At 44.2% G+C, this 16,515-nt stretch overlaps 1 protein-coding gene across 10 annotated transcripts in view; it reads left to right on the top strand.

The window, feature by feature from the left end:
• The window catches only part of Zbtb38 (zinc finger and BTB domain containing 38), an 81,240-nt gene that overhangs the window by 51,813 nt on the left and 12,912 nt on the right, over window positions 1-16,515 (top strand). Inside the window, exon 1 of one of the 10 annotated variants that reach the window (XM_041676868.1) lies at window positions 14,395-14,533. The exons of the other annotated variants lie outside the window; for them this stretch is intronic. The gene's annotated coding sequence lies outside the window, so the exon portion shown is untranslated. Of the gene's footprint in view, window positions 1-14,394; window positions 14,534-16,515 lie in introns of those variants that run through there. 10 annotated transcript variants of the gene reach the window in all.

The raw sequence follows: 16,515 nt of genomic DNA on the forward strand, positions 1-16,515 counted from the left end.
GGGGAAGGATCCAAGTAGTTCTTTTTATAAGGTTAATTCTATCACTTTTGGGATAATTGCTATTAATCTCTCCTAAAAAAATAGCATAAGCTCTTTGCCAGGATTCACTATCTTCCCATAATTTTTTAATTTTATCAGTAGTAAAAGGAACTATAATCTTTATTGGGTCTATACCTGCTAGTTGAAGAAGTCGCAATTTTCCTTTTATAATTAATTCAGAGACTTTTCCCACATAAGTTTTTAATTTTTTTACTTGGTTTATGTGGTAAAAAGATCCATTCTAAGATAATATCTTTTTTTTTACATTAAATTTCCTGTAGGGGAAATTCTGGAAGGCAATATGACTAGAATGAAATTAAGATTTGGATTCACCCTATCCACATGTGCCTCCTGCAATTTCTCTTCAATGACAGTCAATCTTTCTCAATTTCAGCTGTTAATTCCCCGGGACTATTTAAGTCTTTGACACCATCTGAGGTTTTGTTTAAATGAATTATTAGATCAGGTATTATCCCCACAGCTGGTAGTAGACTGGAAATGTATCCTAACAATCTTTGAAAATCATTAAAAGTACACAATCAGTCTCTCCTAATTTGTGCCTTTTGTGGTCTAATTTTCTGTAAACCTATTTTATAACCTAGGTAATTGACAGAATCTCCTCTCTGTATTTTTTCAGGAGCAATTTGTAATCCCCATTTTGGCAAACCTTTCTTTACTTCTTCAAACATTCTTTCTACATTTGAGTCAGATATCAAAATGTCATTCATGTAATGGTAAATTATAGATTTAGAAAATTGTTTACATATTATCTCCAATGGCTGACTAAAAAAGTATTGGCACAGGGTGAGACTATTGAGCATTCCCTGTAGGAGGATGGTCTACCGGTATCTCCTAATAGGCTGAGAATTATTATAAGTAGGCACTATGAAGGCAAATTTTTCTCTGTCATTTTTTTGTAAAGGTATAGTGAAGAAACAATCTTTTAAATCAGTAACCATAAGATGCCATCTTTTTGGTAAAAGAGAAGGCAGAGGAATTCCAGATTGTAGAGGGCCCATAGGTTGAATTAAATTATTGACAGCTCTTAAATCTGTCACCATTCTCTGTTTTCAGTTTCTTTTTAGCAACAAATACAGGAGAATTCCAAGGGCTGGTTGATTCTTCAATATGATACAGGAACTAGTTGTTCCTGCATCAGCTGTTCTAAAGCCTGCAGCTTTTCTTCTGTTAAAAGCCAATGTTTAACCCATATTGGTTTCTCAGTTGACCATTTTAAAGGTACGGCCATTAGTACCTCTAAAGGTACTAAGTCACTTTGTGTTCTTGTACAGCCTGACTAGCTGGTGACCTTTGTGTATAGTACTTTATAATATCCTTCCCAGAAACATGAGTTTCTGGGACTGCAGGAATGTTAATCTGGGTATTGCATTGCTGCAGCAGATCATGACCCCATAAATTCACTGCAATATTAACTAGATATGGCCTCAGGTTTTCTCTTTGTCCTTCTAGCCCTATGCATTCAACCCATCTTGTGCTTTGCTTCACTTGAGATAGGGTTCCAATTCCTGGGAATTGAACATCTACCTCTTGAAGAGGCCAATTCAGATGCCAAGATTCTGGAGTAATGATATTCACATCCACACCCATGTCTAGTAATCCCTCAGTTACAATATTATTTATACACACTCTTAGTTTTGGTCTTTGAACATTTATAAAAGTCTGCCAAAATATATGCTTCCTATTTCCTGTTGGAATTTTTGATTCATCCTCCATGTTTATCCCATCATCCAGAACAGCATGGTTTTTTACAGCAGGCAATGGATTTTTTAATTTTCCTGGTGAGACGTGTCCTCCACAGTGACTGGGAATGCCTGGACCACATTTGACTCATAGGCCCCTCAAGGAGTTTTCTGATGGTATCAGGTTGCCTTGTCTGTCTTTTGTTGATCTGCATTTATTGAACCAATGTCGGCCTTTGCCACACCTCCTACATAATCCAGAAGATTGATACCTTCTATTTTTGCTATTCCCAGAGGAGACATTATTTCTAGTAATTCCTTGTCTACAATCCCTTCTCAGATGTCCTATTTTACCACAATTAAAACATTTGGCATTTTGAAGTCTCGTCATACCTTTGGAAATTGCTTCTCCCCAAGCCTCAGTATTATAGTCAAATGTTCATTGTATGCAGGATCCATTCATCCATTGGTGCTGATCTAACCTTTAAAGGCCCAAGTATATTTTTGCATTATAAGTTGGCATTTTCAAAAGCCAGAGATTCAATAAGTACTCATCTAGATTCTGGGTCTGTTACTCCTATTTGTACAGCCTTAGTTAATCTTTCTAAAAAGTCACTAAAGGGTTCCCTTCGGCCCTGTTTAACCCTGGTATATGGTTCACTTCATTTTCCTAGTTCTTGAATCCTGTTCCAAGCATTTAAGGCTGCTGTGTGGCACAGGGACAAGATTTGTTCATCGTAAAGTGCTTTTAACATAATTATTGTAATCCTCTTAGATACTGCTGTCATTTTACTGAACGGATTAAAGATAGTGCTATGGTCAGGTAATGAAGGGTGGCACAGCAGAAGTGACCTCATGATCTGTAGCATCACATGATCTGTAACATGGTGTTTCACACAGGCTGGTCAGCTAGTGGTAATGCAGCATCTGGCATAAAGTGAGCCCAGGAATCAAACATGCTCATCAAAAGGAGATGGTGGTTTATGTTTACTAATGTTAAGATCACATGCACAAAAATAATTTTGAAACACAGAACCGCATGACCAAGATTGATTCCCTTCCTTGCTAGTTGTAAGCTATGTGGTGCTAGGACTGCAGTCTGACTTTCCTGAGTCCCAGTGTCTCTTTGTTTTGGAATGGAAATATCATCTCATAGCAACGGGGACATCATGGGAAGGGAAATGAGTTGGTTTCTATGAGAGGGACTTGTAGATGAGACAGGCCCAAGCAGTGTGAGTATGGCTGGCTGCTCTGTGTTTGAGTTCAGAAAGTTGGCATGGGAAGGAGGGATTCTGCTTGGTAAGTGGATATAGGAGCCGAAAAAAGTGCAGACCGTCTGAATTCCACAGTGAGACAGGGAACAAGGATGCAGGGAAAGGGTTTGAGAGACTGGCGAAGAAAGGAAATTAATCGAGCCTTCATTGAAAAGAGTGAGTAGACAGGATGATGCTTTTGAACCCAGTCCCCTGTAACCAAAGACCAGCCCTGAGCTGTACTTCCCTGGCTCCAGGGAGGGTGAAATCGTGCTCTCTCTTTCAAATGAGGCTGTTCCTTGCAGCTCTGTGGCCTTCTGGATCTGAAGGCAAGGACTCACTCATACCCTGTTTCACTTGGAGTCTGAGTGCATTAGTGTCCAGAGCTGCTCGCTCAGGGTTGCATGCTGGTAGTGCACCTTCAGCCTCCCTATTTAAGGAGACTGAGGCTCCAGCATTCCTATTTTGAAATATGGAGAAATGTGTCCTAAGGAGTCACAAATACACAGTACTGCCCTTCAAAGGCAATTTGGGTAAATGCAAGAAATTTCTCTCTAGCTACCTTCATGCCTTTTGGTCATCGCCATCCTAAGTGGAAGCAGGAATCTGTGTACGTTTAAACAATCAGTGGATGTCATTTAAGATACAGTTAGTGTTCTTCAGTGTATTAGCAGGTAAAAATGGAAGAGACCAATTGAACACATTTAATAGAAAAAGAATAAACATGAAATTTTGAGTTTCAATTGCAAAATTCAGTCCTGGACGTTTGGAAATTGGAGCTGTCAGAAAAGGAAAGAAAGGCCCACATGCCTTCCTCTAAAAGCACAAACTCAAAATAAAGTCAGTCAGCTGCGCTTGTGTTTTCTGGCTGCTGCTGTACGCTGATCTCCCCTGGGTCCAGCACTCTGGAAGCAGTGTGAGGTCCCTTTCACAGGCTGATGCAGGCTTCGTGAGGTCAGGCAGCTTCCAAGGTCAAAAAGTATGGTCCCAACACAGCCATTTGTGGAGCCTGGTGCAGAAGCCAGAAGTCTAAGGCCTGTTTTGCTTACCACATGAGACCCTTGTGTTAACAAAGGCCTTTCTGTTCCACCCAGCCCCACAGCTGTTCCTAAATATCCACTCAGAGGCTTAATATTACTTAAAATTTTGAGTTTCAATTAGTCAATGTTTGACTAATGGCTCAGGCTTATTACTAGCTAGCTCTTACATTTAAATTAATCCATTTCTATTCATCTGTATCGCCATGTGGCCTGTGGCTCACCAGTGGTGCTCTGACATGTTGCTTCTTGGGCAGATGCTAGCATCTCCTGGACTCCGCCCTTCTCCTGTATCTCTGATTGGATTTCCCACCTGGCTTTATCCTGCCTTGCCATAAGCTAAAGCAACTTTATTTATTAACCAGTGAGAGCAACACATATTTATAGCATACGGAAAGACATTCCACATCACTCTTGGCTTCTCTATAATATTCTCTTCAAAGGAGAATGGCCAAATGAATTGAGATCAAAATAAGGAAAGAAAAAACCCTAAAGGGCCGTGATAGGACAACGGCTGCATTTGATTGAGATCTCTTGGGTTCCTCAAATGAGTGGAGCAGGCTCTGGAATCTCTGGCAAGTGGAGAATGAGTCCAGGTGTGGGCTTTTCCTGTGCCTTTGCGTGTCTAAATCAAACTGCTCCATCCTGCTGGAGCAGTGCTTTCATGTCTGCCTTTGTTTTAAGAAACATTTTGAGAGAATGGATTTGGCAGCCGGGGGAAGACAGATGTTTCTTTGGATGTGTTTAACACCATCTTATAGGTAAACTGGAAGTGGGCTTTAGTCATCAGCTGTGATACAACACAAGTCACACCCTGGACAAAGCTTCCAGGGAAGGGCTTTGCCCAAGATGCTATGTTAATGAAATGGACATACAGCAAGTAATGCAGCAGAGTGAGAGACAGGCACTGCAGTAGGCAGGCCCACCTTTGCCTTCAGAGGAGAAAGGGAACCAATTGAGAGAAAGACTGACCCAGCCGAGCAAGACGACTTGAATCACTGCTCAACCCAAGCACGTGTTGGTGATTTTGATCAAAGAATTTGGTGGCAGTTTGAAGCATGGTCTACAACAAAGTACGGAACTATGTTAAACCTCAAACTGAACCCAGTTTTTAAATTTTTTTTTCTTTCTTTTTTTTTTTTTTTTTTGCCAAACTGCAAGCTAGTGAATCCTTTAGTACTTAAACTAAAAGAAAGAAAATATTCTGTAGGCTAAATCACAACCAAACTGCTAAGATCTTAGGTTCCTGGGTCCCAAGACTGCGCTGTAAAAATCCCTCCTATGTGAAGACAAAGGGGCAGGAGCGGTCTGTGGAGAGTTTGAAAGTAGATAATCAAGATAGTGAGACACAGTGTGGGGGAAGAGAAAAGAGACTGCTCCCACTAACACATGTATAGAAACCCCAAGCAGGTCACATTTGGTCTCGTGAGTGTTTATTCCTGAATTCACAGCCACATTTGCATGAGCCTCTGACTTAAGAGGAAAAATGCATGTCATGGATGTACTGACCATGTAAGTAGTCACCTTAAAAGGGTTTTTTGTTTTTGGTTTTGGTTTTGGTTTTTTGGTTTTGTTTTGTTTTGTTTTTTTGCCAGGTGGTGGTGGTGGTGCACACACTTGGGAGGCAGAGGCTGGTGGATCTCTGTGAGTTCAAAGTCAGCCTGATCTACATAGTGAGTTCCAGGACAGCCAGTGACACACAGAGAAATCCTGTCTTGAAAGAAAAAAAGGGGGGGAGAAGAAACACCAATAGAGCTGGTATTCAGAAATTAGTGCTATATGGCTGCTTAAAAAACTGTAATACAAAGATCTAAGAAGCTCACTTGAATCCTGACAGAACCACCTGACACCAAGGTTGGACTCCCATAGTGCCAGCCGGCTCATCCTAAATTCTCCTTAGGAAGAAGCCTGCCTTGAGAGTGGACTCCTTCTAGGCACTCTGTTCTCCTTGATTAGTGACTTCCGCCCCGACGATTCCTTCTCCATTGCCCCATCTTGTGATAAGCCCTGTGTTAAATGCAGCAGGTGGTAGGCCTTGAAACCAAAAAGTGATATTTAAATGCCATATGGTACTTTTAGGTTTATATAGTTTAAGAAAATGAATTAATATGTTATGCAAAGTATTAATTTCCCTTAAATATTCTTTCCAGGGCCACCTGTGGAACATATGGTACCTTTGAACACAAAAGAGAAATGAAATGGGCCCTTTCTGGTGGGCACAGGCCCGTATGAGGTCCATACTTGACCAAGCAGTAGACTTGGTAGTGTGTAGTCTATCCACAGCCTACCGCTGTGTACAAACTGTACCCTAGGGACACGGCAGCCCTGTCTGAGTCCAGGCTATGTTTGCCAGACAAGCAGTGGAGAGAAGGCTGATATCCTACAGACCTCGGGGTCTTCAGTCCACAGTACATATCACTCTCTGCAACAAGGATATAAGTTCTTTCTTAGATTCATTTATTTTATGTGTGTGCATGCTTGCCTGCATGCTTTCATGTGCACCACATGTGTGCCTGGTGCCCACACTGGTCAGAGAGGATGGTGGATCACCCAGAACTCGAGTTATGGTTGTGCATGGCCACGTGGGTGCTGGGAACGAAACCTGGGTCCTCTGCAGACGAAACAAATGCTCCTAACTGCTGAGTCAACTGTCTAGCTCCCACATCTAAGTTCTGTTATGTCTTCATGGTCCTGAATTTGAAATAAAAATCGCAGATTTGAGTCAGTCTGTGATTTGAATCCCCAGCTCTGCCACTCACAAGCTAAATGATGTTAGCCAAGCTCCACAGCCTCTCTGACTCTCAGTTTTATCCTTTGTAAAATAAGATTGCTATTGGTACCAGCAAGATGGCACAGCAGTTAAAAGTACTTCCTATACAAATCTCAGGCCTGCGTTTAGGCCCCTGAGCCCCCATTAAAAGCTGGATACAGTGGCACACATTTATAATCCTTGTGAGATGAGGGTGGGGACAGGAGAATTGACCAGAAGCTTAAGGAGCAGCTGGCCTGTTAGCAGCAGCAGAAAACTCTAAGGGAGGCTCTGTCACAACAAAGTGGGGGGAGAGGACCAGCTCCCAGAAGTTGCCCTCTGATCTCCACTTACACACCCACGTGCACACAAATCACTGCAATGAGGCTTACTGGGATAATGTATGCAATGTGCACAATGGTGCTGGACATGACTATGTTTGGTAGGTGTTTGGCACAGCGAACGGATGTCATATTTACCTGATCATCTTCCTACCAGTAGACAGGTTTTCAGTGGGGGTTCTGATGCATTTGGGAGGAATATGAATGCCCTTCTACAGTGATACTTAGAAAAGATGCCGAGCGGGGCTCCAAGATAAACATGTAGGAAACATGGCCATTTATTTCCTAAAGTCGTCTACTTATGACTTGATGGCACTGCATAATGTCCCAAAGTTTGTGTACAAAGCGCACAGTAGGACACAAGAAGCATGGCTGCCTAGGACCTATCCTCCGAAGCCCCAACATAGCATTAGTGATAATGTGATTCTTTTTGAGGTCCCACTACCGCATCTAATCGCACTCTTGTGCTGAGCACCACCGTGGTAAGCACATATTGCCATGTGTTTTCCATCTTCCTGTTGGTTGCCTCACAGGGGAAGACGGCTCACGTGTGCCTTTAGGGTAAGTCACATACGGGGAACTGGTATGCACAGGCACCCACAGTTCCATAACCCAGAAGTAGGTCACAGGCCCAGCCCCAGCTCCAGATGAGCGCTCCTCAGTAGAGAAGGCAGGGACTGTGGTCAGAAGGAATTTAAAAGTGGTTACAGGGAGTGGGAAGCTGTGTGGGTGCCAGAGGGAGGACGCCACGTGGAAAGTTTAGCCCTTCGCATACATCTGATGTCAACGACACATGTGCACTGCCAACTTTATACTTTTAGTGTTAAATTCTTAACACTTTTGAACTTCCTGGAACTCACAAAGATTTACCTGCCTCTGCCTCCTGAGAGCTGGGGTTAAAGGTGTACCTGGAAGTTAATTTTGAAATTTGTTACCTGCTCATTGTAGGTATGCAAGACAATGGCCCAGTCTCTGGGCTTTAAATGAAATGTCACCATGATGGAGGAAGGTCATTGGTTAAGTAATAAATAAACTGCTTGGCCCTCATAGGTTAAAACATAGGTGGGTGGAGTAAACAGAACAAAATGCTGAAAGGAAGAGGAAGTGAGCTCAGAGACGCCATGCTCCCCTCTCCCGGCAGCGATAGCTCTGCTCTCTGAGGCAGATGCAGTGAACTCCGACCCAGCATGGACGTAGGCTAGAATCTTCCCGGTAAGACTGATGCTACACAGATTATTAGAGATGGGTTAATCGGGATATGAGAATTAGCCTGTAAGGGCTAGAGTTAATGGGCCAAGCAGTGTTTAAAAGAATACAGTGTCCGTGTAATTATTTTGGAGCATAAGCTAGCAGGCGGCCGGGGTGCTGGGGATGCAGCCCCGCCGCTCCTATTACAACATCACCATAGAACTTACAGAATTGATCTCCTTTTCTTCCTTTGAGGGAAAGCAGTGATCATGTCAACTTGGGGTGGCAATGACCCCAGAGGCTCACATGTCATAGTCAGCTGACAGGCTTTGGGGAAACAATTGGATTCTGAGGGCTCTGATCACAGTGTCTGAATCCACAGGTAGAGTCATAATCTGATAGCATAGCTAGGAGGAGGTGGGGACAAGGAGATTGACAAGCTGGGAATGTGGGCTAGCCTGCTCTGTCTTGCTCCCAGCACCTCTCGCGTTCAGTCTGCTCCCTGACTGCCACACAGTGAGCAGCCTTTCTCTGCCTTGCTCTTCCTCCAGTGATGTCTGCCTCGCCAAGCAGGGACAGGAATGAACCTCTGAGCCAAAATAAATCTTCCCCTCTCAGCCATTTTCTTAGGTTTTCATCACAGAGACTGAAAACTAAACACACGTTTTCATCATTGCAAACTTGTGTGTTATCTTTCTGGGTTATGCATAGCCCTGGCTTGTCATGTGCAGCTTGGCTCTCATAACGTAACCTGCTTGGCAGATCCCCAGAAATGATCGTTCGTGGGGGGTGGCTTTGTTTGTCCTTTTTCCAAGCCACAGCAGCCTTCTTGACTTTCTTATACTTGGGTGTTCCCCACCCCCAGTAGCACAGGAAGAGATAGCAGAACTGCCCATACTGCCCCAAGGCTGAACCTGGGAAACTGCTAATAGAACCAGGCAGAGCCGCTTAGTGCTGGTGCTGTGGTAAAGGAAGCCTCAGCGGCAACTGCAGAGCTGAACAGTCTGGGAGCTTTACTCTGTAGTAAAGCATACATTTACCAAGCAACTCTGAACTAGTCATAAATACTAAAAAGGTGGGGCAAGGTGCCTGCCGAGAGTGTGCAGCAGGTGAGTGGCTTGTGGGAGGAGGGAAGGGGGGTGGATGGAGACCAGGGTGCTTGCTGTCTGGACTGGAAGGGAGTCCAGCCCCCAGAAGCAAAAGAGGTTGAATTGTAAGGGACTCAATAAGCCTTTGTAAAGACACTAGCATCCAGGTACAAGACTCCAGCTCCTCACTGGCCAGGAGGGTCACACTAGAAATTGGCCCTCCCTGCAGGATCTCTCTCTTCGCATTCTCCTGCAGCTTCCCACGGTTGACTTCATGCTGCGCCCTGATTAGAACCTCCTCATCCCTCTGCATCACTAGGCTGTACCGAGAGGGTCCCTCTGCACTCTTGTCCTTAGGTCAGGGGCTGCACTCAAGCGCCTCTTCCTGATGCCTTCCTGTAGATCAGCAAATCCTGGCTATGTGGACACTTTCCAGGGTGTGGTGCAAACACTGAGGACATGGCAGGCCACAGCTGGAAATGCCTATGGTACAGCTGCTATGTATACTTGGGCTGCTGGGAGGGCTCCTAGGCCCAGACCATAATCAAGGCCCACTGTTTAGCAATGCCCAGGTTGTCTGGAAAACTGCTGCTAGGGTAATTCTTTCCTGCCCATCCCCCACTGCCCTGCTTGGGGGCCTCTCCAGCATATTCTTCAGTGGCTTTAGGAGCTTGTCTGACCCATGGCTGTCAATGCACTATGGCAGCTCTCCTGCTTAGAGCCTTAAAGGCCTATCTCTGCAACCTTCAGCAGTTGTCTTGTGTGATAAATCTGCAGTTTGAACTCAGCACTCTTTTGTGTATAGAACAAGAACCTTCTTGCAGACTGAGCACCGCTCCCCATCAGAAACCTCATGCCCTGGTATACACGAGTAACTGCTATAGACTCAGTTTCCCCGTCTCTCCTACAGGCATGATAATGATAACCGCTTCTATATCTCAAGCCCTGCCTCTGTTCATTCATTTAATCCTGTCAGTGGATAGTAATCCTTTCATTTCATCTGGCAGAATCCCAGGATCTGTGGAGGGCATTGGATGAGTTAATATGCAAAGTGCTTTACAGCCTGAAATGCATTGAGTAAAACAATGTTATCAAAGTGGGTTTGAGGACTGGAGAGATAGCTCAGTGGTTAAGAGGTTAAGAGAACTTACTACTCCTGCAAAACTTTTGCCAGGTTTGGTTCCCAGCACACACATCAAATGCCTGTAACTCGAGTTCCAGAAGAGCCAACACCCTCTGCTGGACTCCACAAATACTGCATGCTTGTCATGAACACAAACTCATGTAGGCACACACACACATTTACATAGAAATAAAAATAAGTAAGTCTTTTTTTAAAACTATTTGGGAATTTCATATAATGTGCCTCAATTACCCTTCCTTCCCAGTCCTCCCAGGTCTACCTCCCCACATCCTTATGGCCTCCCCGCAAAGAAAAGGATTAAAAAAAAAAAAAAAAAAAAGAACAAGTCCAATTTGTTTGTCCATATAGTCACTGGAGCATGGTCAAATCTTAGGAACCAGAGTGGATTTGGAGAATTTAGAAGATGAAAATTGTTGTCAGCAATAACTGTGTTTATGTAGTATTAACTCACAAACAAATATCTATTTCTGGTACAAATGACTTAGATTTTTAATAAATATTCACCAAGGGCCTTCTCTGTTTCAGGCCATATTGTAGGTGCATAAAGCACATCAGAGAAGAAGTAAGCACTTGTGCACTCCGGGGCTCAGATCCTAGCAAGCAGATGCATAGTAAATGTCAGTGGTCTGCGGTGTTGAAATGCGCCTGCGCTGCGGAAGTCAGGAAGCAGTGGGGGTAGACAGAGATGAGCGTGCAGGAGATAGGCAGTTTGCATTTTCCTTTCTGCTTGTTTTTGTCTTAACAAGGTCTCCTCAATGGTGTGGCTTGGGCAGTATATGGGGCCACTGGCAGTGGGACCAGGATCTAACTGTAATGCATGAACTGATTTTATGGAGCCCATTCTCTATGGAGAGATACCTTGCTCAGCCTAGGCACAGGGGGGTGGGGGTGGGGGGGTGGGAAGGACCTTGGCCCTGCCTCAGTGAGCGGATGGACAGTCTTAGTTGACTTCCCAGGGGAGGCCTTAACCTCTCTGTGGAGAGGATGGGAGGTGGGGTTGGGGGGAGGGGGTAGCAGGAAGAGGAGAGAGGGGGAACTGAGATTGGTATGTAAAAAATCAACTGGGATAAAAAGACAAAGTCTTCTGTGTAGCCCAGGATGGCCTCAAACCTGCATAGCTCTGTTCCTCATTATGTAAGCAGCCTGGCCTCAAACTCCTTCGGCCTCTATAGTGTTGAAATTACAGGCGTGAGCTACCACACGAGGCTTCATAGATTGGATTTTTCATCAAACTGAGCCCTCTTTTTCTCAGATACTTTTATCTTTCCTTACCCAGCAAAACCTGAATGGTTTCCATGTGTCATGAGCAGCAACAGTAAAAAGGCTTGTCCTTCCCAGAGCTTACTTCCTGGGAAGAAGTGTGAAGACTAACCAGTAGTTTCCCCGTATCTAAATGTTGACTTTCCACTGTTTCAGTTTTCCAAGGTCGGGTACAGTCTGATCATATTTAAAGTAACTTAGAAGTATTAAGAACTTTCATAGCTGGGGTGGTGGTGGCGCATGCCTTTAATCCCAGCACTCGGGAGGCAGAAGCAGGTGGATCTCTGTGAGTTTGAGGCCAGCCTGGTCTGCAGAGCAAGTTCCAAGACAGTCTCCAAAGCTACAGAGAAATCCTGACTCTAAAAATAAAAAACAACAAAAACTTTTATTATAGTTTATTTATTATTTTAACTATTGTTAATGTCTATGTAGACATTAGGCAATTTACAAATGCCTAATTTGTAAATTAAACTTTATCATAATATGTATGCATAGGGAAAAGTGTGTTTGTGTATGGCAGGGGACACTACCTGCGCCCTGCTCTGCAGATGGCTAGGGACCGGTGTGTGTGTGGTAACTGCAGGTCAAACTGAGCAGTATAAAGGCAGTAAGGTGATAGGAGGGTGTTGCTTTGTTGCTGGGACAAAATATGTAAAAGAAGCACCCTGAAGGAGGAAGGCATGGAGATTTAAGCTAGCTCAGGACGGCCGGGAGCACGGGGCTGCTTGCTTTTACAGTGCATTGATTCAAGAAACAACATGGGGGCTTGAAACCAGCGACCCACTTCCTAAAAGTGCTCCAGCTTCCCAGACAGCACTGCCAGCTGGGGAACAAATGTCAGACATGATGGACCCATGGGTGGCAGAGGGAATATAGAAATGGGAGCATAAGGAAGAGATGCCCATGACTTTGGAGCTAAGCCTGAAGCATGAAAGGAAGCCATCCCTAGGCAGTACCGGAACAAGGGTACTTTAAAGGTTCCAGGGCTCAAAGAAACTTGGCAGATAGGATAAGCAAGGGGAGCCTATGTGCGGGCAGGAATGAACAAGTGAATGGGGAGAATGGGGCACCCATGGGTAACACAGTGCCCGCAGGCTGCAGAGAAACCTGGATTTATCCCCAGGATGGGGAAAGGCCTCTGAATGCTTTTGGCGTGGATTGGCCAGATCTCTTTGTATTTGCGCTCTATACAAAGGTTAGGTGACTGAGCAGTTCTCCCCAGAGGGAACTAGGCCGGTCACAGCCAGTTTAGTTCTCTAGCTATTTGCTGACATTCACTGAACCCCTACTGTATGCTGAGGACTTCACTTAATGGGTTGTGTGGAACCCCTACTGTGTGCTAAGTGAGGCACTTGATGGTGGGTGTGTGCGTGTGCACAGTGAACTATGATTTCACCCACTCGTGTTGAGTCCCCAGAACCAAGTGCAAAAGACCTGGGGAAGGTCGGGAACCACAGCGTAGATCCAGATTGGCCAGCACCAAAGCAGCAGCTGGTGCGCTCTGTCCGCCCTAGACCTGGGGAAGCTGGGGAACCATGGCGCAGATCCAGATTGGCTAGCACCAAAGCAGCAGCTGGTGTGCTCTGTCCACTCTAGGGTAACCTGTCTTTGCCATTAGTTAAATGTACGTTCTTGTTCAGAAGCCAGAATGCGCAAAAGTTCTTCCTTCTACCCACCCCCCAGGGGTATCAGTCAAGCAAGAAAAGAAGGGCCATCCTCCATTCATTCCGCCAGCCCTTCTATGTTCACAGGAAAACAGTGTTTGCCCTTTAAAAGCCAGCTGCCTTAATAGACAGCTCATTCTTGCAGTGCGACATTTCAGAGAACGGGAACCAGTCCTAAGGAACAAGATTCAGATGGGAAAATGCCTTCACCACTTGGGACTATTGCGTGCTGGTGGAATTTGCTGAAACAAGGACATAGAACTCTGAGGGCTTAGGAGACAGCCTCTGAGCCTGTTTGCCAGGTTTCTCAAGCCAGCAGGTGTCTGGGCAAGCTTGATCCTGAGATGAACCCATGGTAGGCAGGCCATCCTAAACACTGCTCCATTTCAACAAGAGAAAAAGAACCCACGAACCTGTTCCCTTTTCATCTTTGCAAACAGGCAACCTAAAACGTTTACCTGGACCCATTGCATCATTCACGAATCTGACAATACCCGTTCTCACAGTCTGTGCTTGCAACTACAGGTCTGGAGGCCCGTTGTTTACCTATTCACCATAATGAGTGAGGTTGCCCCAGTCAGCCTCCCCTATGTGGAGTGCGATCAGTAGCTCACAGAGTCACTCCGAGTTTCAGGTAAGAAAATGAACTTCCCTCATCACACCGTGTTACCTTGAATCTGATACCTTTCAGTGTGCTGCAGCCTAGCATACACAGCTTGTCCACGCCCCTGCTGGAACCCATTTTGAAGACAAAAGTCAAAAGGACGTTCCTCTTCCTAGACACAGTTCTGTTCTGTAAAGGGCTTCTGTTTTGTAATCTGTTTTCGAGATCTGGTGCTTGTGTTTCTAACACCCCATCACGTGTGGTCTGACGTAGACCTCACCATGACTATGAGCAAATGCACTGTGAGGCTGTGTGTGGGATGGCGGAGCCAGCTCCCTGCAGCAAACCGCCCTTTGTCAGAAAATTTCTATAGGGCCTTGCAAGCCCACACGGTGGATTCTGCTTCCATAGGCCGGCCTGCGCTAGCTGGCTATGGAATGTGGGTTTGACTTTTGCAGGATTCCAGGTCAGTATCCTCATAGAGCGCATTCTTTTTTTAGTTAGGGTTGATGTCTACGTTTCTTTTTATAGAACACGACTTGCAGTGGAGAGGGGAGAAAGTTGTTTGTCGGTTCAATGCTGTTATTTTATTTATGTTAGGAACTGAGTCGTTTGAGTGCTGGCAGGAAGGCTTGGCCTTCTTTGATCGGAAGATTTAGAAAACCGGAGTCCAGACTGCCTCTGGAGAGCAGCCTTCCCCTGGCCAGGGCCGCCTCATTTTCCTCTGTCATGTCTTAGAGATTTGCCGATAAAACACAACAGACTTTGGGAGTTGGGGAGATGACTGGCAGGATAGAATGTTTATTTTGCAAGCTTGTGGACCTGAGTTTAGATCCCTAATACTTAATATGGCATGAGCTTATAACTATGGTGCTGGGGAGGAATAGACAGAAGGATATCTAGAATTCACTGTCTGGTCCGATTGGTAACCTTCATATTCAGTGAGAAACCCTGTCTCTAGAAAAGCGGAGTGGAAAGCAATGGAGGAGATACCTGACAGTCTCTGGTCTCTTCATATGCACAGATAGGCACATGTACACGCACACATGCACGCACACTAAACACCAGATTTTGATGGCAAGCCCTATAAAGAGGTACATGGTAAATTCATAGAGTTTACATGGGAATTATAATTCTAGGTGTTTTGGTATTTTGATAGAATTGTCTTAACTGGCTAAAGAGAAAGAAGCTTTAATTAAACAGAGATACTGGGAAGTAATGGTTGCATCATTGCCAAGGATTGTTTTCTTGTTTTCAAATTCAGTCAGGGAGCAAAGGCCTAAAAACAGCATTGTGGATAGGATGATGTAGGACCTGATTTTTAAATAAAAGGAGTGGACAAAATCATTTGAACAGGAAGTTTGTCGTGACCAAAATAGGTCTTGAGACTTAGAAAACAAGAAGCAAGCAGTAGTAAATTGTACCAACAGGGTAAGATGACAACCGAGTCCATCAAAGAACAGTTTTCACTGAGACTGGTCAGGAGCAGCCCTGTGGTCCAACCAGGCCGTGGTCCACCTAGCTGCTTAGCCACACTCAAATCCAAAGAGAACGCTCATCTCAAGGTGGGGAACAGTGTGCTTCTGGGCGGCTGTGGGCATGGCTCCATCCCTCATCCCTCAGTCTCCTCACCTGTCTCCTAGGGAATTCTACTTTGTGTCTTATTTTCAGTCACTTTGTAATTCTTTTAGGCATACATGTAATTTTTTTCATTGAGTAAAATAAAATAAATTTCCTAGAGGCAGAAATTATTTCAAAGTATTATGAATGTTGCCTTATGGATTAGCACAATAATTTCAAAGTTTTTGTCTTAGGATATACTTATTCTTTTTTTTATTTATGCATGAGTGTTTTGCCTGCATGTATGTCTATGCACCACTTGCATGTCTGCTGCTCACAGAGGCCAGAAGAGGGTGTTAGATCCCCTCAATCTGGGATTATAGATGATTGTGAGCTGCTATGAAGCGTGTCCTGTGGAAGAACAAGTGCTCTTAACCACTGAGCCATCTCTTCAATCCCTGGACTTACCACTGAAGATTCAAAGAGGTTTTGTTCAGCTGAGGCCTGTCACTATTTGCTATATTCAAAAACTCAAATGGGTATTTAAATGCTCATGCAAAATGACTTTGTTCAACCTAATTAAACAATCAAGTAACATTTAAGATGACGATAGTATAAAATAAATCAGTAAGAAGTATTATATTTTGTCAAATATCTTCAATTTTGGCTTAGTAAAAAGATAACTTGATTTTCACATCTGTTCTTACATCCAGTTGTAATACAACATATTATATTAGTTGAGTTATATAAAGAAATTCAACCTTGCACAAATGGTTGGAAAAGAGGATTTTTTTAAATAGCCTTTCTAGTTAATTGTGGATAGTCTTTGATATTACATCAAAATTTGACAAGATGATCTCTTAAAAGTTAGTTGAAACAAGAACTTTG

This window comes from Microtus oregoni, unplaced genomic scaffold (genome assembly GCF_018167655.1).
Source record: "Microtus oregoni isolate MIOR12 unplaced genomic scaffold, Mior012 000028F_ref0000031, whole genome shotgun sequence".
NCBI lineage: Eukaryota > Metazoa > Chordata > Mammalia > Rodentia > Cricetidae > Microtus > Microtus oregoni.